This window comes from Rhopalosiphum padi, chromosome 2 (genome assembly GCF_020882245.1).
Source record: "Rhopalosiphum padi isolate XX-2018 chromosome 2, ASM2088224v1, whole genome shotgun sequence".
Lineage (NCBI taxonomy): Eukaryota > Metazoa > Arthropoda > Insecta > Hemiptera > Aphididae > Rhopalosiphum > Rhopalosiphum padi.
In genome coordinates this window covers 5550472-5564914 of record NC_083598.1, presented here as the reverse complement: position 1 = coordinate 5564914, position 14443 = coordinate 5550472, and the positions used below count along the sequence as shown (strand labels likewise).

The window sequence follows — 14443 nt, the reverse complement described above, 5'->3', positions numbered from 1 at the left end:
ACATATATTATATTGTCTAATCGATCGATAAATAAACAAATAGTGACTATATCTGACAAGTTTTTAATCGCAAAGACCACTGCTGTTGAATTTAATAGCATTATTTACAGTTATGTTCCATTGAATTAAGTATAACAATAATTATTATTATAAAATTGAATTGTTCAATACTTGTTCTTATTGTAATGAAACAAATAAATATTGACTGTTTATTATTTTTCAAAAAGGTCCAAAAGTAGTTGAAGAACTCAGAAAATATGTATTAAGGTGCTAAATTTTATTTTTTTTACAGTAATTCGATTTATTATTTATAAATGTTTTGGCACATTTTACTATCCCGAAAAGTATTTTCCGAAACATATAAACGTGAAGTATTGAAAACCAATTGATTTATATCGTTGGTACACGGAAACTAAGATATTTTGTGTTTATTATATATTTTACGATTCCACTGACAATAAAAAAATGTTCATTGTTATTTTATACACACTTTTATTGTTTTTATGTTGTCAATTTTTATACACACTTTTAACAGAGATTCAACAACAATTATTACTTCCTAAATGAATCAACTTTTTATACACTCGTAAAATAGCTGTCAATAATTTTCATAAAATGTCATGTTGTTTGTAAGTTTAATATGTAAGTTGTTTGAGAATTACTGACTCTTGATAAATATACCCGATTAACAAGTTTAGGACAGAAGCCAGAAAAATGAAAACTTAGCGAATTTTATTTTATTATTTTTTTTTTCATACATATCCCTATACATATTGACGAGCAAAAAAAACATGTCAAGAAAAAGGGGTTAAGGGGTAAAAACAGAGTGAAAAAATTCTTTAGAACAAAAGCTGGGGCCATGGCGATGAAACAGTTACTACGAGACCTCGACTGTGGTTAAAAGGGTTGTGCTATGTATAATTTTTTTTTACATCTCTCTCCACCTACCTTTCTCTCACCACCATTTTCGAGTGTGTCTAAGCTCTTCAACGTATTCTGGATCGATATATTGCAAGACAAAGTGGTTTTTGTAGCCCTGGATTTTCAAAATGCAGTTGCTCAGATATTATAATGATTGGCCAAAGAGTGAAATATTAAAAAAAAAAATAATAATAAAAATAATTAAAATATAACAATTATTAAAATGATAATTATTATTACTGTATAAATTAAACTATTGAACATTTAAATTGCCTAGTTTGTGTGAAATAAGGAGTAGTTCAAAATTATAAATCAATGAAGTGTATTACATTTTTTTTTTTAATTTAATATAAGCTTTAGCAACAATAACCATTGGTAGTGAATTACAGATATAATATTAATTTATTTACATAGCATGGATTAGATGACACATCGTCAACAAATAAACACAATACGGCATTATATTTATTTAATGATCAGATATACAAAAGTTTGTTGTGTAAATTGGTATTGTAACTAATTTGATGGTACTGGAGATGAAGTAAGTGTCTTAATTAAACGATTCGAGAATAAAATATGGTTATATATTTAGGTAAATACAAATATATTGATTATTATAGAACAGATTTAAATGCTCTAAAAAACAAGAAAAATGCCTCATAATAATTTTTTTTAAATGTTCTTAAATTTATTCAAAAATTCTTATTTTTATTAACTATTTGTCTAATTGCGTGTACGAATATATTATCTAAATGTCTACACGTGTCAAAAATAGTTCCGTATGACAAACCATATTATAGGTGGCGACGGCGTCATATTAATCTGATCGGTAAAAACATAAAACAAATAATAAAAATAAAAGTATGGCAAGGAAAAATAAATAATATTTCATTTCATTTTTTTTAAATTAATTTTAACTAAATGTTTATAAAATGTTATCCATTATTTTATAAAAATAACTTAAGAACATAAAAATTCACTAAACATGTCAAAAAAATGCTCTAAAAAAGTAATAGTCTTTAAAATACAAAAAAAATGTAAAATAAAAATTACGTTTATTAATTCTTTGATTTATAAAATGCATTTTGTGCTTAGAAAGCAATGTTTTTGAATATTAAAAAAAAAAATACAAATTGTATTCAAATCGGTTCCTACTGATTATGTTGCTACATTGTTAATTTTAACTAACACATTTAATGTAAGATTTAATTGATACATAATAAGCAGCAAAGAAAGTTCCACATTTTTGATTTACAAATTATTTTGAACAGTTATAGTTTACTTATATTATGATATACATTATAAATTATACTAAGAGTACTAAACATTTGAAAGTGAAAACAAAATGTTATGGTTAGTTTAATGTTCCCAAAGTATACACATAATAGGTACTATATTATATCCATTGGAATTTACTGACCATTTACCAAACATATAAGTTAAATTTCAATAACAACTTAAGGTACCATTCTTATTTTCAGGGTAGATTAGTAGATTTTTACATGACTTAAATGTTATTTTTTTATAGTTTATCCATTTAAAAATATTATGGTTAAGACTTGTCTAGCAAGAACAGTTATATAAAAATCTTATGATTTATCCACATTTACTTTCATAATAATCGATAACCCGTCGGGTCACTATTTTTTGTTTACTTATATGGTTTAAAGGCTTAAAAGGCTGTGTACTTTAAATTATTTGATTTTAAACAAAAATAAAGATAATTTTGAGTAATATTAAAAATATATCGTTATTTATATAGTTGACACACATATATTACCTAATAATTATTATATGAACAAATAATAACGATTTATATAAACTAAAAACCACCCATTACTTCTTAAAAGATGTTGTGAAAAAATATTACAATACTACTTGGACAGAATAAATAATTTTAAATTAACATATTATTATTACTTATTTTATACACGAATGACTTAAAATTAATACTTTCAATATAATATAATATATATCATAGTTGACATAACATAATATAATGTAAAATAAGTTTAAATAAATGATCAACGTGAAAATCGAAATAGTTATAAACATTGCTTCCACTGAGTATCCACTACTATTTTGGACTTAGTGAGATCTATTTAATTTAATATTATCAAAAATAGATTTGTTTCTAAAGTGAAACGTTAGTGTATTTAATTTTATTAGGATTAGAAAGTCAAGTAAGTTAAATTTTTCCCTAAGTAACTTATCAATAAAAAGTATGTTCAAGTAATTAAAGCTCTATATTAAATATTTCAGACCGCATTGACATAAAAATCTTTTGCAAGCTGAATTTTAATTAATTCCATGTACCACGCAATAGTCTTGCTGCAGACTTTGTCTGGTCTCTGTCAAGTTTATTAATTAACTCAGCGGTAAATCTTAGTATGTGTTACAAAATAATTTTTTATGAAATTGTATTTTAAATATTTTAACTTTACTAAACATGAATTCCGAGTACATACTTGTAGAGTATGTTAAACATGTTATTTTGAATAAATAAAAATAAAACTATATAAATTATTACGTCTCATTGATTAGGCTAGTTCAATCGTGTGTATATTAATACATTTAATTGGATTTAAAAACGTCATCAACGCATATACGATTCGTTTATGCAGAATATTGCTGATATTTTATAACATCGGATCGTAATATTGGTATTTTGGACGAAATATAATAAAATATATTATATCTTTATAATGCGCTACCGCTACAGTTTTGAATCAATATTTACCATTTAAAACAAATTACCACTATTCGCCGGGGGACGAGAGCAGCTATTCGAATTGGAGTTTCGTTGTTGTCTCTGCAATTTATTCGGTTACATAATTTATTGATATAAAATGAAATAGGACTGGCGTACCTATACATGTATAGTAAATAGACACTAAAATACAAACCTACTCAATAGAACCAATAAATTATTATAAACATCCACGGCAAAAAGGGTAAAATATTGAAAAAAAAATAAGTTTGGATTCATATTGCGTATTAATGCATGGCAGTTACATGAATAACGTTATTCGCATAGATAGATTTTTATTTTATTGTATTTTTTGTCAGCTGTTTTTCGAGTATTTTGAAAATTAAGTCCCCTCGAAAAAAAAACGTTATGATATTTTATCCACATGTATACCTCTATGGCGTATACGTAAACAGCTCTTGATTTCTAGGGTCTAAATCTTTTAAATTGTTCATTGTTACTACTAATAACATTTTAAATATTGTTGACCTTTTAGTTATTCTGCAACAATAATATGACAATTAAAAAAATTAATGTTTACTGGATTTATACGAATTTCCATAAACAATACGTTTTCATTAAGTATTTTACAATTCGAACGGAATCGATATAACCATCAAGCATACCTCTTCATTGGTAACCCAAATGGTTAGGTTGATGGTTATTTGTAGAGATGACTAGTTTTAATAATAACATTGAAATTATTAATATCGCGTATGTGCCCATGGAATATTTAATTCATAGTCTACAGTTATAATTTAATGGACTTAATATATTATAATATCTACTGTCTGGAGTATAAATTATAAACACAAAGTTTAAGTATTATTTTTTTTATATTTTAATAAATGATAAATTGTTGCCATTCATACAATTAATAGAGTTGTTTATCAAAATATATTTAGAGAAAAATAACCACGGTTTTATGACAATATTGTCTAATATACCAGGTTGTTTTACTTAGATTCACAATACGTGATAAGCAAGAAAATCGCATAATACTCGTTTATTATACAATAATAAATACTATATAAACTTTACTATATTTTAATGTGGATATCCAACTTGATTATTATTTGTGGCTGAGGAAACTGTGTTTGGAAGCTAGATTCTGTATATTTTTATTATAATTAAACAATATCCAATTTATTTATTTATTGATCAGTAATATATGGTAATTTGTTTTATGCTATTATAGTTTGGTATAAAATATGTTTCGTTGACATATTATTCTCAAATACAAATAACAATCATCTAGTATCTAATTTAGGTGGTATTTTTTATAAAGATAAATGTATAATTTTATATTCTCTTTAGTTTTTTAAAGCAAATCATAACTAAACTAAATTTCCAGCGCATAACCATTTATACAAAAGTTAAATATTATTGTGTTTAAATGTTTAATAATTATAATAAGAATACTAATATAACAACTTTATCATTATCCCTTAACGAGATGTGGATATTACGACGAATGAATTTAATCTTCACAGTACTTTGTGAGGCTGTTTTTTTTTGTTTAATTATTACTTGATAAAGTTTTTATTTACAATCAAATGTTGATACCGCGAGAGTGTTAAGTTAGACTAGGTAATATTTTAGTGAAACATATCAACATTAATCTTTTTCATGTGCGATAAAATCTCACGGTCAATCCCACTAGAATACCTGTCCATAATAATTATTACATGCGTATTTATCCGTGTGTAGTGTCAATGTTACATAGTCAGCCGATGGCATTCATTGTGCGCAATAAATAAGAGCTTTGCTCGCCCAGATTTAAAGGTCAAAACGGCGACGCATGTTGAAAAAATCAATAATTGAGACTCCTTCAAAATAACGCGTGAGAATTATTGTTATATGACTACGTTAGTGTGAACGTATTAATAATACAATAATAATATTACTACGAATCTCCATATCGATTGTATAATAAAATGTGCACCTATCTATTATAAGGGTAATCGGTCGAAGACATTATTTATCGTAGAATATACATATTATTATTAAACTGTACAATATATCGAACGCTGGTAGTTCATTAACTCGATACGTTATCAGGGATCAGACATCGCCCCCGATAATAATAGCCGAAGCTACCGCAGTCTCCGCCATCAGAAAGGGGAAGAACGTCACGTCCATGCGTATGGTGGTAATAATAATAATAATATAAATAGTAATAATAATAATTATAACAACAATTCGCGAATCGCCCTCAGTGTCCGAAAATGTGGTATTTAGTCTGGCCTTCGGGTACGACATCACCACGGGAAGATATTATTCGAGGTGTTCTTTTTTAGAAATCGGTCGCGAATAATGGATTTCCATATAATGACGTTAACGAGACAATAATATTATGTTAGGTATCTACCCCCACACTATTATTACTATACAATAGATTATATTATTATTATGATTCTAACTTTTCCATTTTCTTCTAGACCTAGAGCATATTCTACTATTTTCGTCTACGTGTATGTTACAGAATTACACTATATATATATACCTACATGATGTTGGCAAGTTTATAGATTGTATGATATCAAGAAAAAACAAGGTCAAATTGTGTGTTTTGATATTATACGGTTCCATAGTTACACGCCGTAATATGCGCATCGAGGTGTTTAAGCATAAAATGCGGTTTGTTCCAATGCAATTATCACATATCGTGTTACATAAATTAAAATAAACAGTCTAAGTGTAGGTGGGTAATAAGAATAGGTAAACGGGAAGGCAGATATAGGGTATCTTCACTATGAAGTACCCATTTGGACTTGCGTTAAATATTATTGTTTTTACAGTAAAATATACATAAAAAAAATTTCCATTCAACTAAATTTTTTGGTTAACAAAATATTTTTGATAACTAAAACCAAATTAGCACCAAATTGATGCGAATATATTTTTAGTATTTCTTTACATTAATTTTTTTTTTTTTTTCACTTTGAAACTTTCTAATTTGAAGTTTATGTTAATTTTTTTGAGTTTTATTATTAATGTATTGTAAGTATGAACTCGATAAATTAAGTTTGTAATTTTCCTATTTTGCAATGCTGTTAATATAAAATACAATGATTATTAGTTTGTTAGACAATTATTAATATTGTTAAAATGTTTAGAAATCAATATTTATTGATCATGTAGCATAAGCATACCATATAAAATGATACAGCTATATTGTTTCGTATATATATATAAAAAATACATCTATGTAAAAATTATATACTTCCAAATTTTAATTACTCTAAATAATATCTGTAATTGCAAGTAATACGTAAATAATCATAAAAGCTGATTTATCATTGAAATGTCTATCTTCAAGAATAATTTTTTTTTTTATTAAAAATATTTACTTAATTTACCATTTTATATTGAATAATGATATTATATCATAATTTACGTATATAAAACATCAAATATTAAAAATAAAAAATAAATCATGGCGAAGACTAAGTTTCATTATAATACATTATATAGAGTTTAATGCATTTCACTGTAAATAGTATTACTATTCCGCATTGTATCATTTTCACTGTCGATATTTTTTCCTGAATATTTCTCATTTGAAATATAGTGCAATAATACGATGGTAACTCCTCCACCCTTGATATTTTCCATCTATATTTCATATTTATCACATATTATTTATAGAAATACCGTTTTTTAATACTTCATCATTATTTTGTTTATTTACTTTTCAAAGAGCTATATATTGAATTCAATTGTATTATAAAAAAATATTATTTATTCAATATGAAGAAATAAAAATGTATCCTCTATGTCTAAGTGTATTAATAAAACACGAGTTGTCATAAAAATAAAAATATATTATACTTCACTACTAAAATATAATAATTTAATGGAGCGAGAATGCTTTTAGATATACAAATTATGCTTATTTAAAAAGAAATTTTTCCATGTAAATATTAGAATATGATACAGAAATTCCATTTTACTTAGAAGTTCGAATTTATATTGAAATCAGATATAATCTAAATAATAATTTAATATAATTTCCAAAAATGCATGATACAATATAATAGAAAATCGATTTTAAAAATCATCCGTAAGAAATATTATCCAAAATTGTTTTACGAATGCACCTTAGTATCGCCAGATTTACACATAATATACGATAAATCAGTCAATAATCAATACTACTCAATTATAGTACCTAATGATCCGTTTAACTTATATAAGGCTTTATGGCGTAGATAATACAAAATCCATTAAAAAAGTACAATAAAGTATTACGTGCATTTTCGTATTTATTATATACAAATAATGAGAGTTTAAAAATATGTTCCTAAAGTTACAAAGAATGCTCAATGATAAATGGTTTTCAAACAATTAAACATAATACAGTAGTAATTTATCAAATTTACATATTTTGATTTAAGAATAGGTTGGCCAATAGTCTAATATTGTAAACAAAATTAATATGCATATCATGCATATTATATATGCCTCTGCAGTTGGTATATAACTCATGCGTTAACGAGCTTGAGAGCGTAATTTTCACATTAATTATGAAACGAATATTAAAGAATGGAAAATAATATGCCCTACATTAATGTGTGAAAAACCATAATTTTGTACACGCGCATCGAATATTATATACAATTGCGTTCGACGACGTATACATATTTGACGTATTCACGAAGTCGATAAAATATTGTTTTATTTGTATGTTATGAAAAAAAAGGATGCAATAATAAAATATAGGTAGTTGTATGGTAATAACGATACCGATGACAGAGTTCCGACAAGGGTGAAACGTACTACTGGCAGCATTGCTACTGCATACGTTGTTAACATTTATATCGTAACATATCGCATAAAATAATAAAATAATATACCTACGTATGTACAAGATACGATGAATGGATGTGTGTGAAAGTTTATTTAGAACCAATTTTGTAGACGGATGGAGACAGGTTTGACGTCGAGTGGCTTGGACGGTAGGTTAGACTAGGGTTTGGTAAACTGCATATTTTAAGCTCTACAATAGTAGCTCAGTGCGCTTGCCTATTCACCGACCATTCAACCGTCATCACTGCCACCGTCATCGTTACTACCACAAAGTACGTGATTCGACGAAGGTAAGGTTACAAAATTGTATTACAGAACAAATTAGGTGTGTGTGTGTGTGTTTATGTGTAAATGATATACGAGGTAAAACCAGTGGTTTACAAAGGTTTCGAATCAGATGGTGGTGTGGCACGAGGGAAATAGTACTGAACAATAAAAGCATTTTAACGGCATGTAGGTGAACTACATCCGAGGTGTATTTAAGTATAACGGTGGAGGTAATACGAAGAAGACGATGTATATAATACACACACACACATGCAAGCATGTGACAAGTGTATATTACAGCCTGAGGGATATGTGTGTGTGTGTGTGTATGTGTAACAGCGGCAGATTCCTCTTTAGGGCACCTGTGTAAGAAATTACACATTTTTTCCACGTTTCCCTTCTCAACTGTACTCGAATTTATCCAGCCCCACTGTTAAATAAGAACGTTTCTCACTGATAACGAGCGAGTGGCTTGGAGGGAAAGTAGGTACACGTTTTATCGGTGTGGCCGCGTCAAGTAGTTGCCGAAAACGTACACGTAGTAAAGTAGTTTTACTGAAGAAAAAATAGCCTCACATAAGAAACAAAACGTGTAAACGATTGTTGACTGCAGCTGAGTACGAGTACCTGCAATGTAACGGCTGTATAGTATTACGACAGGAACAAAATGTGGAATTCTGTTCGAAGTGAGAGATGCATCGCAAGGCAGAGAGAAAGAAGAGAGAGACATAGGTAAATCGATAAACATAGATAGATTGTTGGGTAAAAGGATCCAAGGATAAATACATGTAGGGAAAAAATCGTGAAAAGCGACGGGTAGAAAAGTGTAGTAGGTACTCACGCAGACTGTGGAAAAAATGTGGCATGAGTTGTGAAGAAAGAAAACGAAAGAAACAAAACAAAAACAAAAATGTGGCACTAAATTTCAGATAACCTAATATAATTTTGCTGGTGGAACATTTCAAAAGTTTTTTTCGAGATTACAGCTCTGAGTATTAATTAACTATGTCACTGTACAATATAAGAAATACCAAAATGACAGCAAACTTGAAACAAAGGCATCGAATTAAAATATTATAAGCTATTGAACTCGAAAACGATTTGATACATTAACTACATCAAACTGAAAGTAATATTTTATATTCTTTTCCATATTATTATTTTCAGCGTTACATTTATTGATATAAAATGGTATACGTAAGTGTACTCGTTAGACTTACTATAATGTGATTGATAACAGACAGAGTAATCGTTAAGATACTTTAAATCACTTCACTCATTCTTGTATTGGTACGAGTATTTCCATTTTATTAAACTCAATTCTGATCCGATTTACAGCTTTTGAAAACATATTTTACAACGTAAGCAGGAATCAACTATATTCATAATAATATGCAATTTTATTTAAATTATAAGTACTTAATGACATGTCATTAATTTCAATTTATTTCAATCGTTTCTAGATAGAATTTCTTAATTACTATAATTAATACCTATTTTAATTATTTACATAATATTTTGTATTTTATAGTTAATAGAATCAGAATACAAAATTTATCTTTATTAAACATAAAATAAAATTTCTATTTGATTTTTAACATACAATTTTCATTTCATGTAGGTATTTAGGAACATTATTAAAATTTAAAGACCCATCATTACAAACAATTTAAAAAATGTCAAAATCATTATAAGGTACTAATAATAAACACTTTAAATAGTAACTTTCATATTGTTATAATCAAATTATAAAATAGAAACAATTTAACTATCGTATATTATTATGTTCACAGTACAACGATATTTTAAGGAAATCTACTCTAAGCACTACATGTGGAGTAATAAGCCTATTAAATTTAAATCTAATTTAAGATTATTTTTTAATGTATAAAGTCTGTTTTGAAAGAAATTATTGCAAATAAATAACTCATAAATCACAATACTTTAATTTTATTTTAAAATAAAAAACAAAATGGTAAACTAAATTTTATTTTAGAATCTAATTATTAATATTAAAATAGTATTTATGGCAGATATGACGTAAATATTAAAAATCGTTATAATATCGCGTAAAATATAATATGTGTCTTAATTGCAAAACAAAAAGATGTATAAGTGCCTAAATATTTTAATATTTTAATAGTCAGTATTCAAATGTTGGATTATGTTATGTTAACAAAATCCCCTATATATTCCATATTAAGTAAAGATGGATACTATGGAACAATAGTAACAAAATTCAAATACAAAACTTTAATCAAACAAATATAAAATAAACAAATAAATACAATAATATAATGTATTGTTTATGAAATTCTTAAATAAAGGGAACATGCAATTATTTTGATCAAAAACTGAACGTCATAAATATTTTAATAAAATCATATAAAATGTTTCTGCACTTAATTTAATTAAAAACCTTTTTTAATTAAATAACAATATTATACTCCCAATCATTATACTATACACAAGAATTTGATAAAAAATAATTTATAAATGTAGGTAGGTAGTACTTGTATAAACATCTGCTATTCATGAATAAAAGTGAAATTGTTTATTTATTGGCAATACTGGAAGCCGTAATAAATTTTAATGAATTATTAAAACAGATTTTTTTTTAACACAGGTACCTATAATCTAGTACAGTTGCAGCATTCGTATTAGATATATTTTGTTATTGCATGTATACAATCCCAAATAAGGGTAAAATATAATTCAATATCTAAAAATATCAACCAAATTGTACTAATAAAACACAACTTTGTCTTGTATTGATTATTATCTACAATTATAATTGTTAAATGTTTAAATTTATAGCTGTATGAAATATATTCTAAAACCAGGTGTAAGTTGTTTAAAAAAAAATAAACTTACAGTTGCTTTCATATGTCTTTAATTTATTCTTAAAATTCATTTTTATAAAAGTACCTACATATTATAAATGTATTTATAAAACTTTTTTGTGCAAATGCAAGTGTGAGTATTTAAATACTTTTTTAAAAGTATTTTTTTACGATACTGCTTTTGAAGCTCTTTTGTACATATACAAATTAAAATCAAGCCTTGAATTATTTTAATTGCTGAATTTTTATTACTTTGCATTTCCTTATCAAGTTAATCAACACAAGAGAAAAAAAACAAAAGATTTATTTTTAATTATCAGCGCCTCACACTTTATTCGAGAACTAACGTCTAACACACAAATAAAAGTATACATGATGAAATATATAAATACTTGTAACTATGCAGCATGCATAAATATTATATAATCATAACTTCCTGAATAATGCAAGACGAATATTAACAGTGAGTAGGCTTACATTTATATATTAAAAAGCATTCATTGATCGCGTACAATTTAATAAACCAACAACCAACCAAACAATTCATTAAATATTTCTTGTTGTCATATTTCTATTGAAAACGTACACATCGCAGTGAAATACCATTGTAAACAAAGTTTATGATTAAGTAATAACATGACTTTTAGTAAAATAAAACACTATTTAGTGTACTTATAATGTGATTTGAATTTTGATGAATCTTATTACATGTACATTGTACATATGTATTACATTTTAATTCCACTCTAAATTGTGCATAAGAATTTATTTAATATTAATCAATATTTTTATTAATAATATTATGGCCTTTATAAATAAATCATTAATACATGAATTATTGAATATAATGAACAAAATAAGTAAATATGTATATCTTCTATAGTAATAAGTAATAACTAATAATACTAAATAATACTATTTTCACGCATTTTCAATAAATTATATTTTTAGATGATAAAATAAAATAAATTTATCCACATAAATTACATTATTACAGCATATTATTAGTTTTAAATTTTTATTTTATTTTATATTTTTATTTATTTATTACAAGTCTCAATAAAAACTGCTATGTGTTTTTGATTTAAATACATATTTCTAAGATATTTTCATTTAGTGACGGAATTACATAGCCTGCTACAATAAGTTATTATATTTTATAAAAATATTTTTAAAATATTGAAACCGTTATTTATAATAATTATTTCAAAATAATAAAAACCAAATTTTTTTTTACCTAACAAAACCTTTTAATGAAAGAATGTTTTTCTCTTACATGATAAATTATAAAGAGTTTCCTTTGTATATGCACCTAATTAATTGATTTTAAAATAATTTAAAGTACAACTACTTAACAACAATTTACAATCATTTGGATACTAATTATTCGGGCTCTGCTAAAAAATTAACTGTTTGTAACTAGAGTTGTGTAAATTATAGAACCGTATAATACATTTTCGATTCAACTAGTTAATGATATAATAATATAATGAACCAAATAGCTAAAATAATGATTAAGCTGGAAGTGATATAAATAAAACTTTTGCTAAAAAAATAAAATAAATGATTTACACATGTGAGCAATGATTAAGTTAGGGAATTTATAAATCCAAAGAATTATTTTTGCTTTGAAAAAGTAACAAAGTTTTTTTTCATTAGTAACTTAACCTCAGATGTGTTCGTCTACATAACGTTTTATTATCAACTCATCTACTTTCCACAAATTAAATTAAATGTCTAACTTAGATTTAAACATTGTTTTCGACATATGACCGATGGCTCTGTGCCATCTATTCGAATTTTTTAGTCAGGTTAAATCCTCAGTTTTTGTTTTTCAATATTACAAATATAAATATGATATTAAATTATTCTATATATATATGCAACTATTTTAATTACCTGATGTGCATTTTAAGTGTATCAATAACGTATTGCTTTCTGAATTGTATGCAACTCGTACTATTAATCTGAAAAAATCAAAACAAAATATGTCGAGTATAATTATCAGCGTAATGCATAGGACATAATATAACACAAATCGTGCTATCATACGACACTACAACATTTTCATAGATAAATTATTTATTGGTATTGAAATTACCCCTAATATTATATTCAATCGATTTGTAAACTATTAATATAATTAAATTAAATTATATTTTTAAAAAAATAGCAATAAAAAACATTCTTTAAACGTATCGATATTGAGTAAATTAATATTTAATTATGATTCCTCTATTTTGATTTAAATGACAGCTTAGCATTATAATAATGAAATAAAAAATATTTTTTACTATAAACCTATTGGTTTTCTTTTACTATTTTTATATCAATGTTAACTTATACGTATAATTATATTTATGGTATATATAATTTATACATATTATATGGTATAGGATACAAATATTTAAAAAGAATGTTTATCAAAATATGTATTTTATATAATAAAAATAAAAGTATTTAGTATATTGAACACAGGAAAAAAAGCAAATATAGTGATTTTTGTCTTCGTAAATATTTTTTTTCAAAGTAAAGAAAGGCTTACATATTGAACGAAGACCTTTGGAAAATCAAATGAAAATATGATATATTCAAATAAATTAACTGTTAAAAGTAACGTTTATCATTACCAAGATTTATTTATTTAAATATATTAAAGGAAAATGGAAAAATAATCATCATACATTAATATTTGATAAATAAAATTACGTATTAAGATAATTGTTCTTTCTATTTACTTTTGTGTTACAAATAAATTCCAGTATATTCGACAGTTAAAGATAGTTATATATTTCAAATAAATACTTATGATGATTTTAATACACCTAAGTTGTATGAAAGTAGTATTTGA

General features: G+C 25.4%; 2 protein-coding genes across 7 annotated transcripts in view; both read right to left on the bottom strand.

Moving 5' to 3' along the window:
- The window catches only part of LOC132923007 (CXXC motif containing zinc binding protein), a 433444-nt gene that overhangs the window by 320475 nt on the left and 98526 nt on the right, over nt 1-14443 (bottom strand). The gene's annotated exons all lie outside the window — the stretch shown is intronic.
- Nucleotides 1-14443, bottom strand: part of LOC132920120 (octopamine receptor beta-2R-like) — a 174897-nt gene that overhangs the window by 84920 nt on the left and 75534 nt on the right. For all 6 annotated transcript variants that reach the window (XM_060982213.1, XM_060982210.1, XM_060982215.1 and 3 more), the window contains one exon: nt 13492-13559. The gene's annotated coding sequence lies outside the window, so the exon portion shown is untranslated. The remainder of the gene's footprint in view (nt 1-13491; nt 13560-14443) is intronic.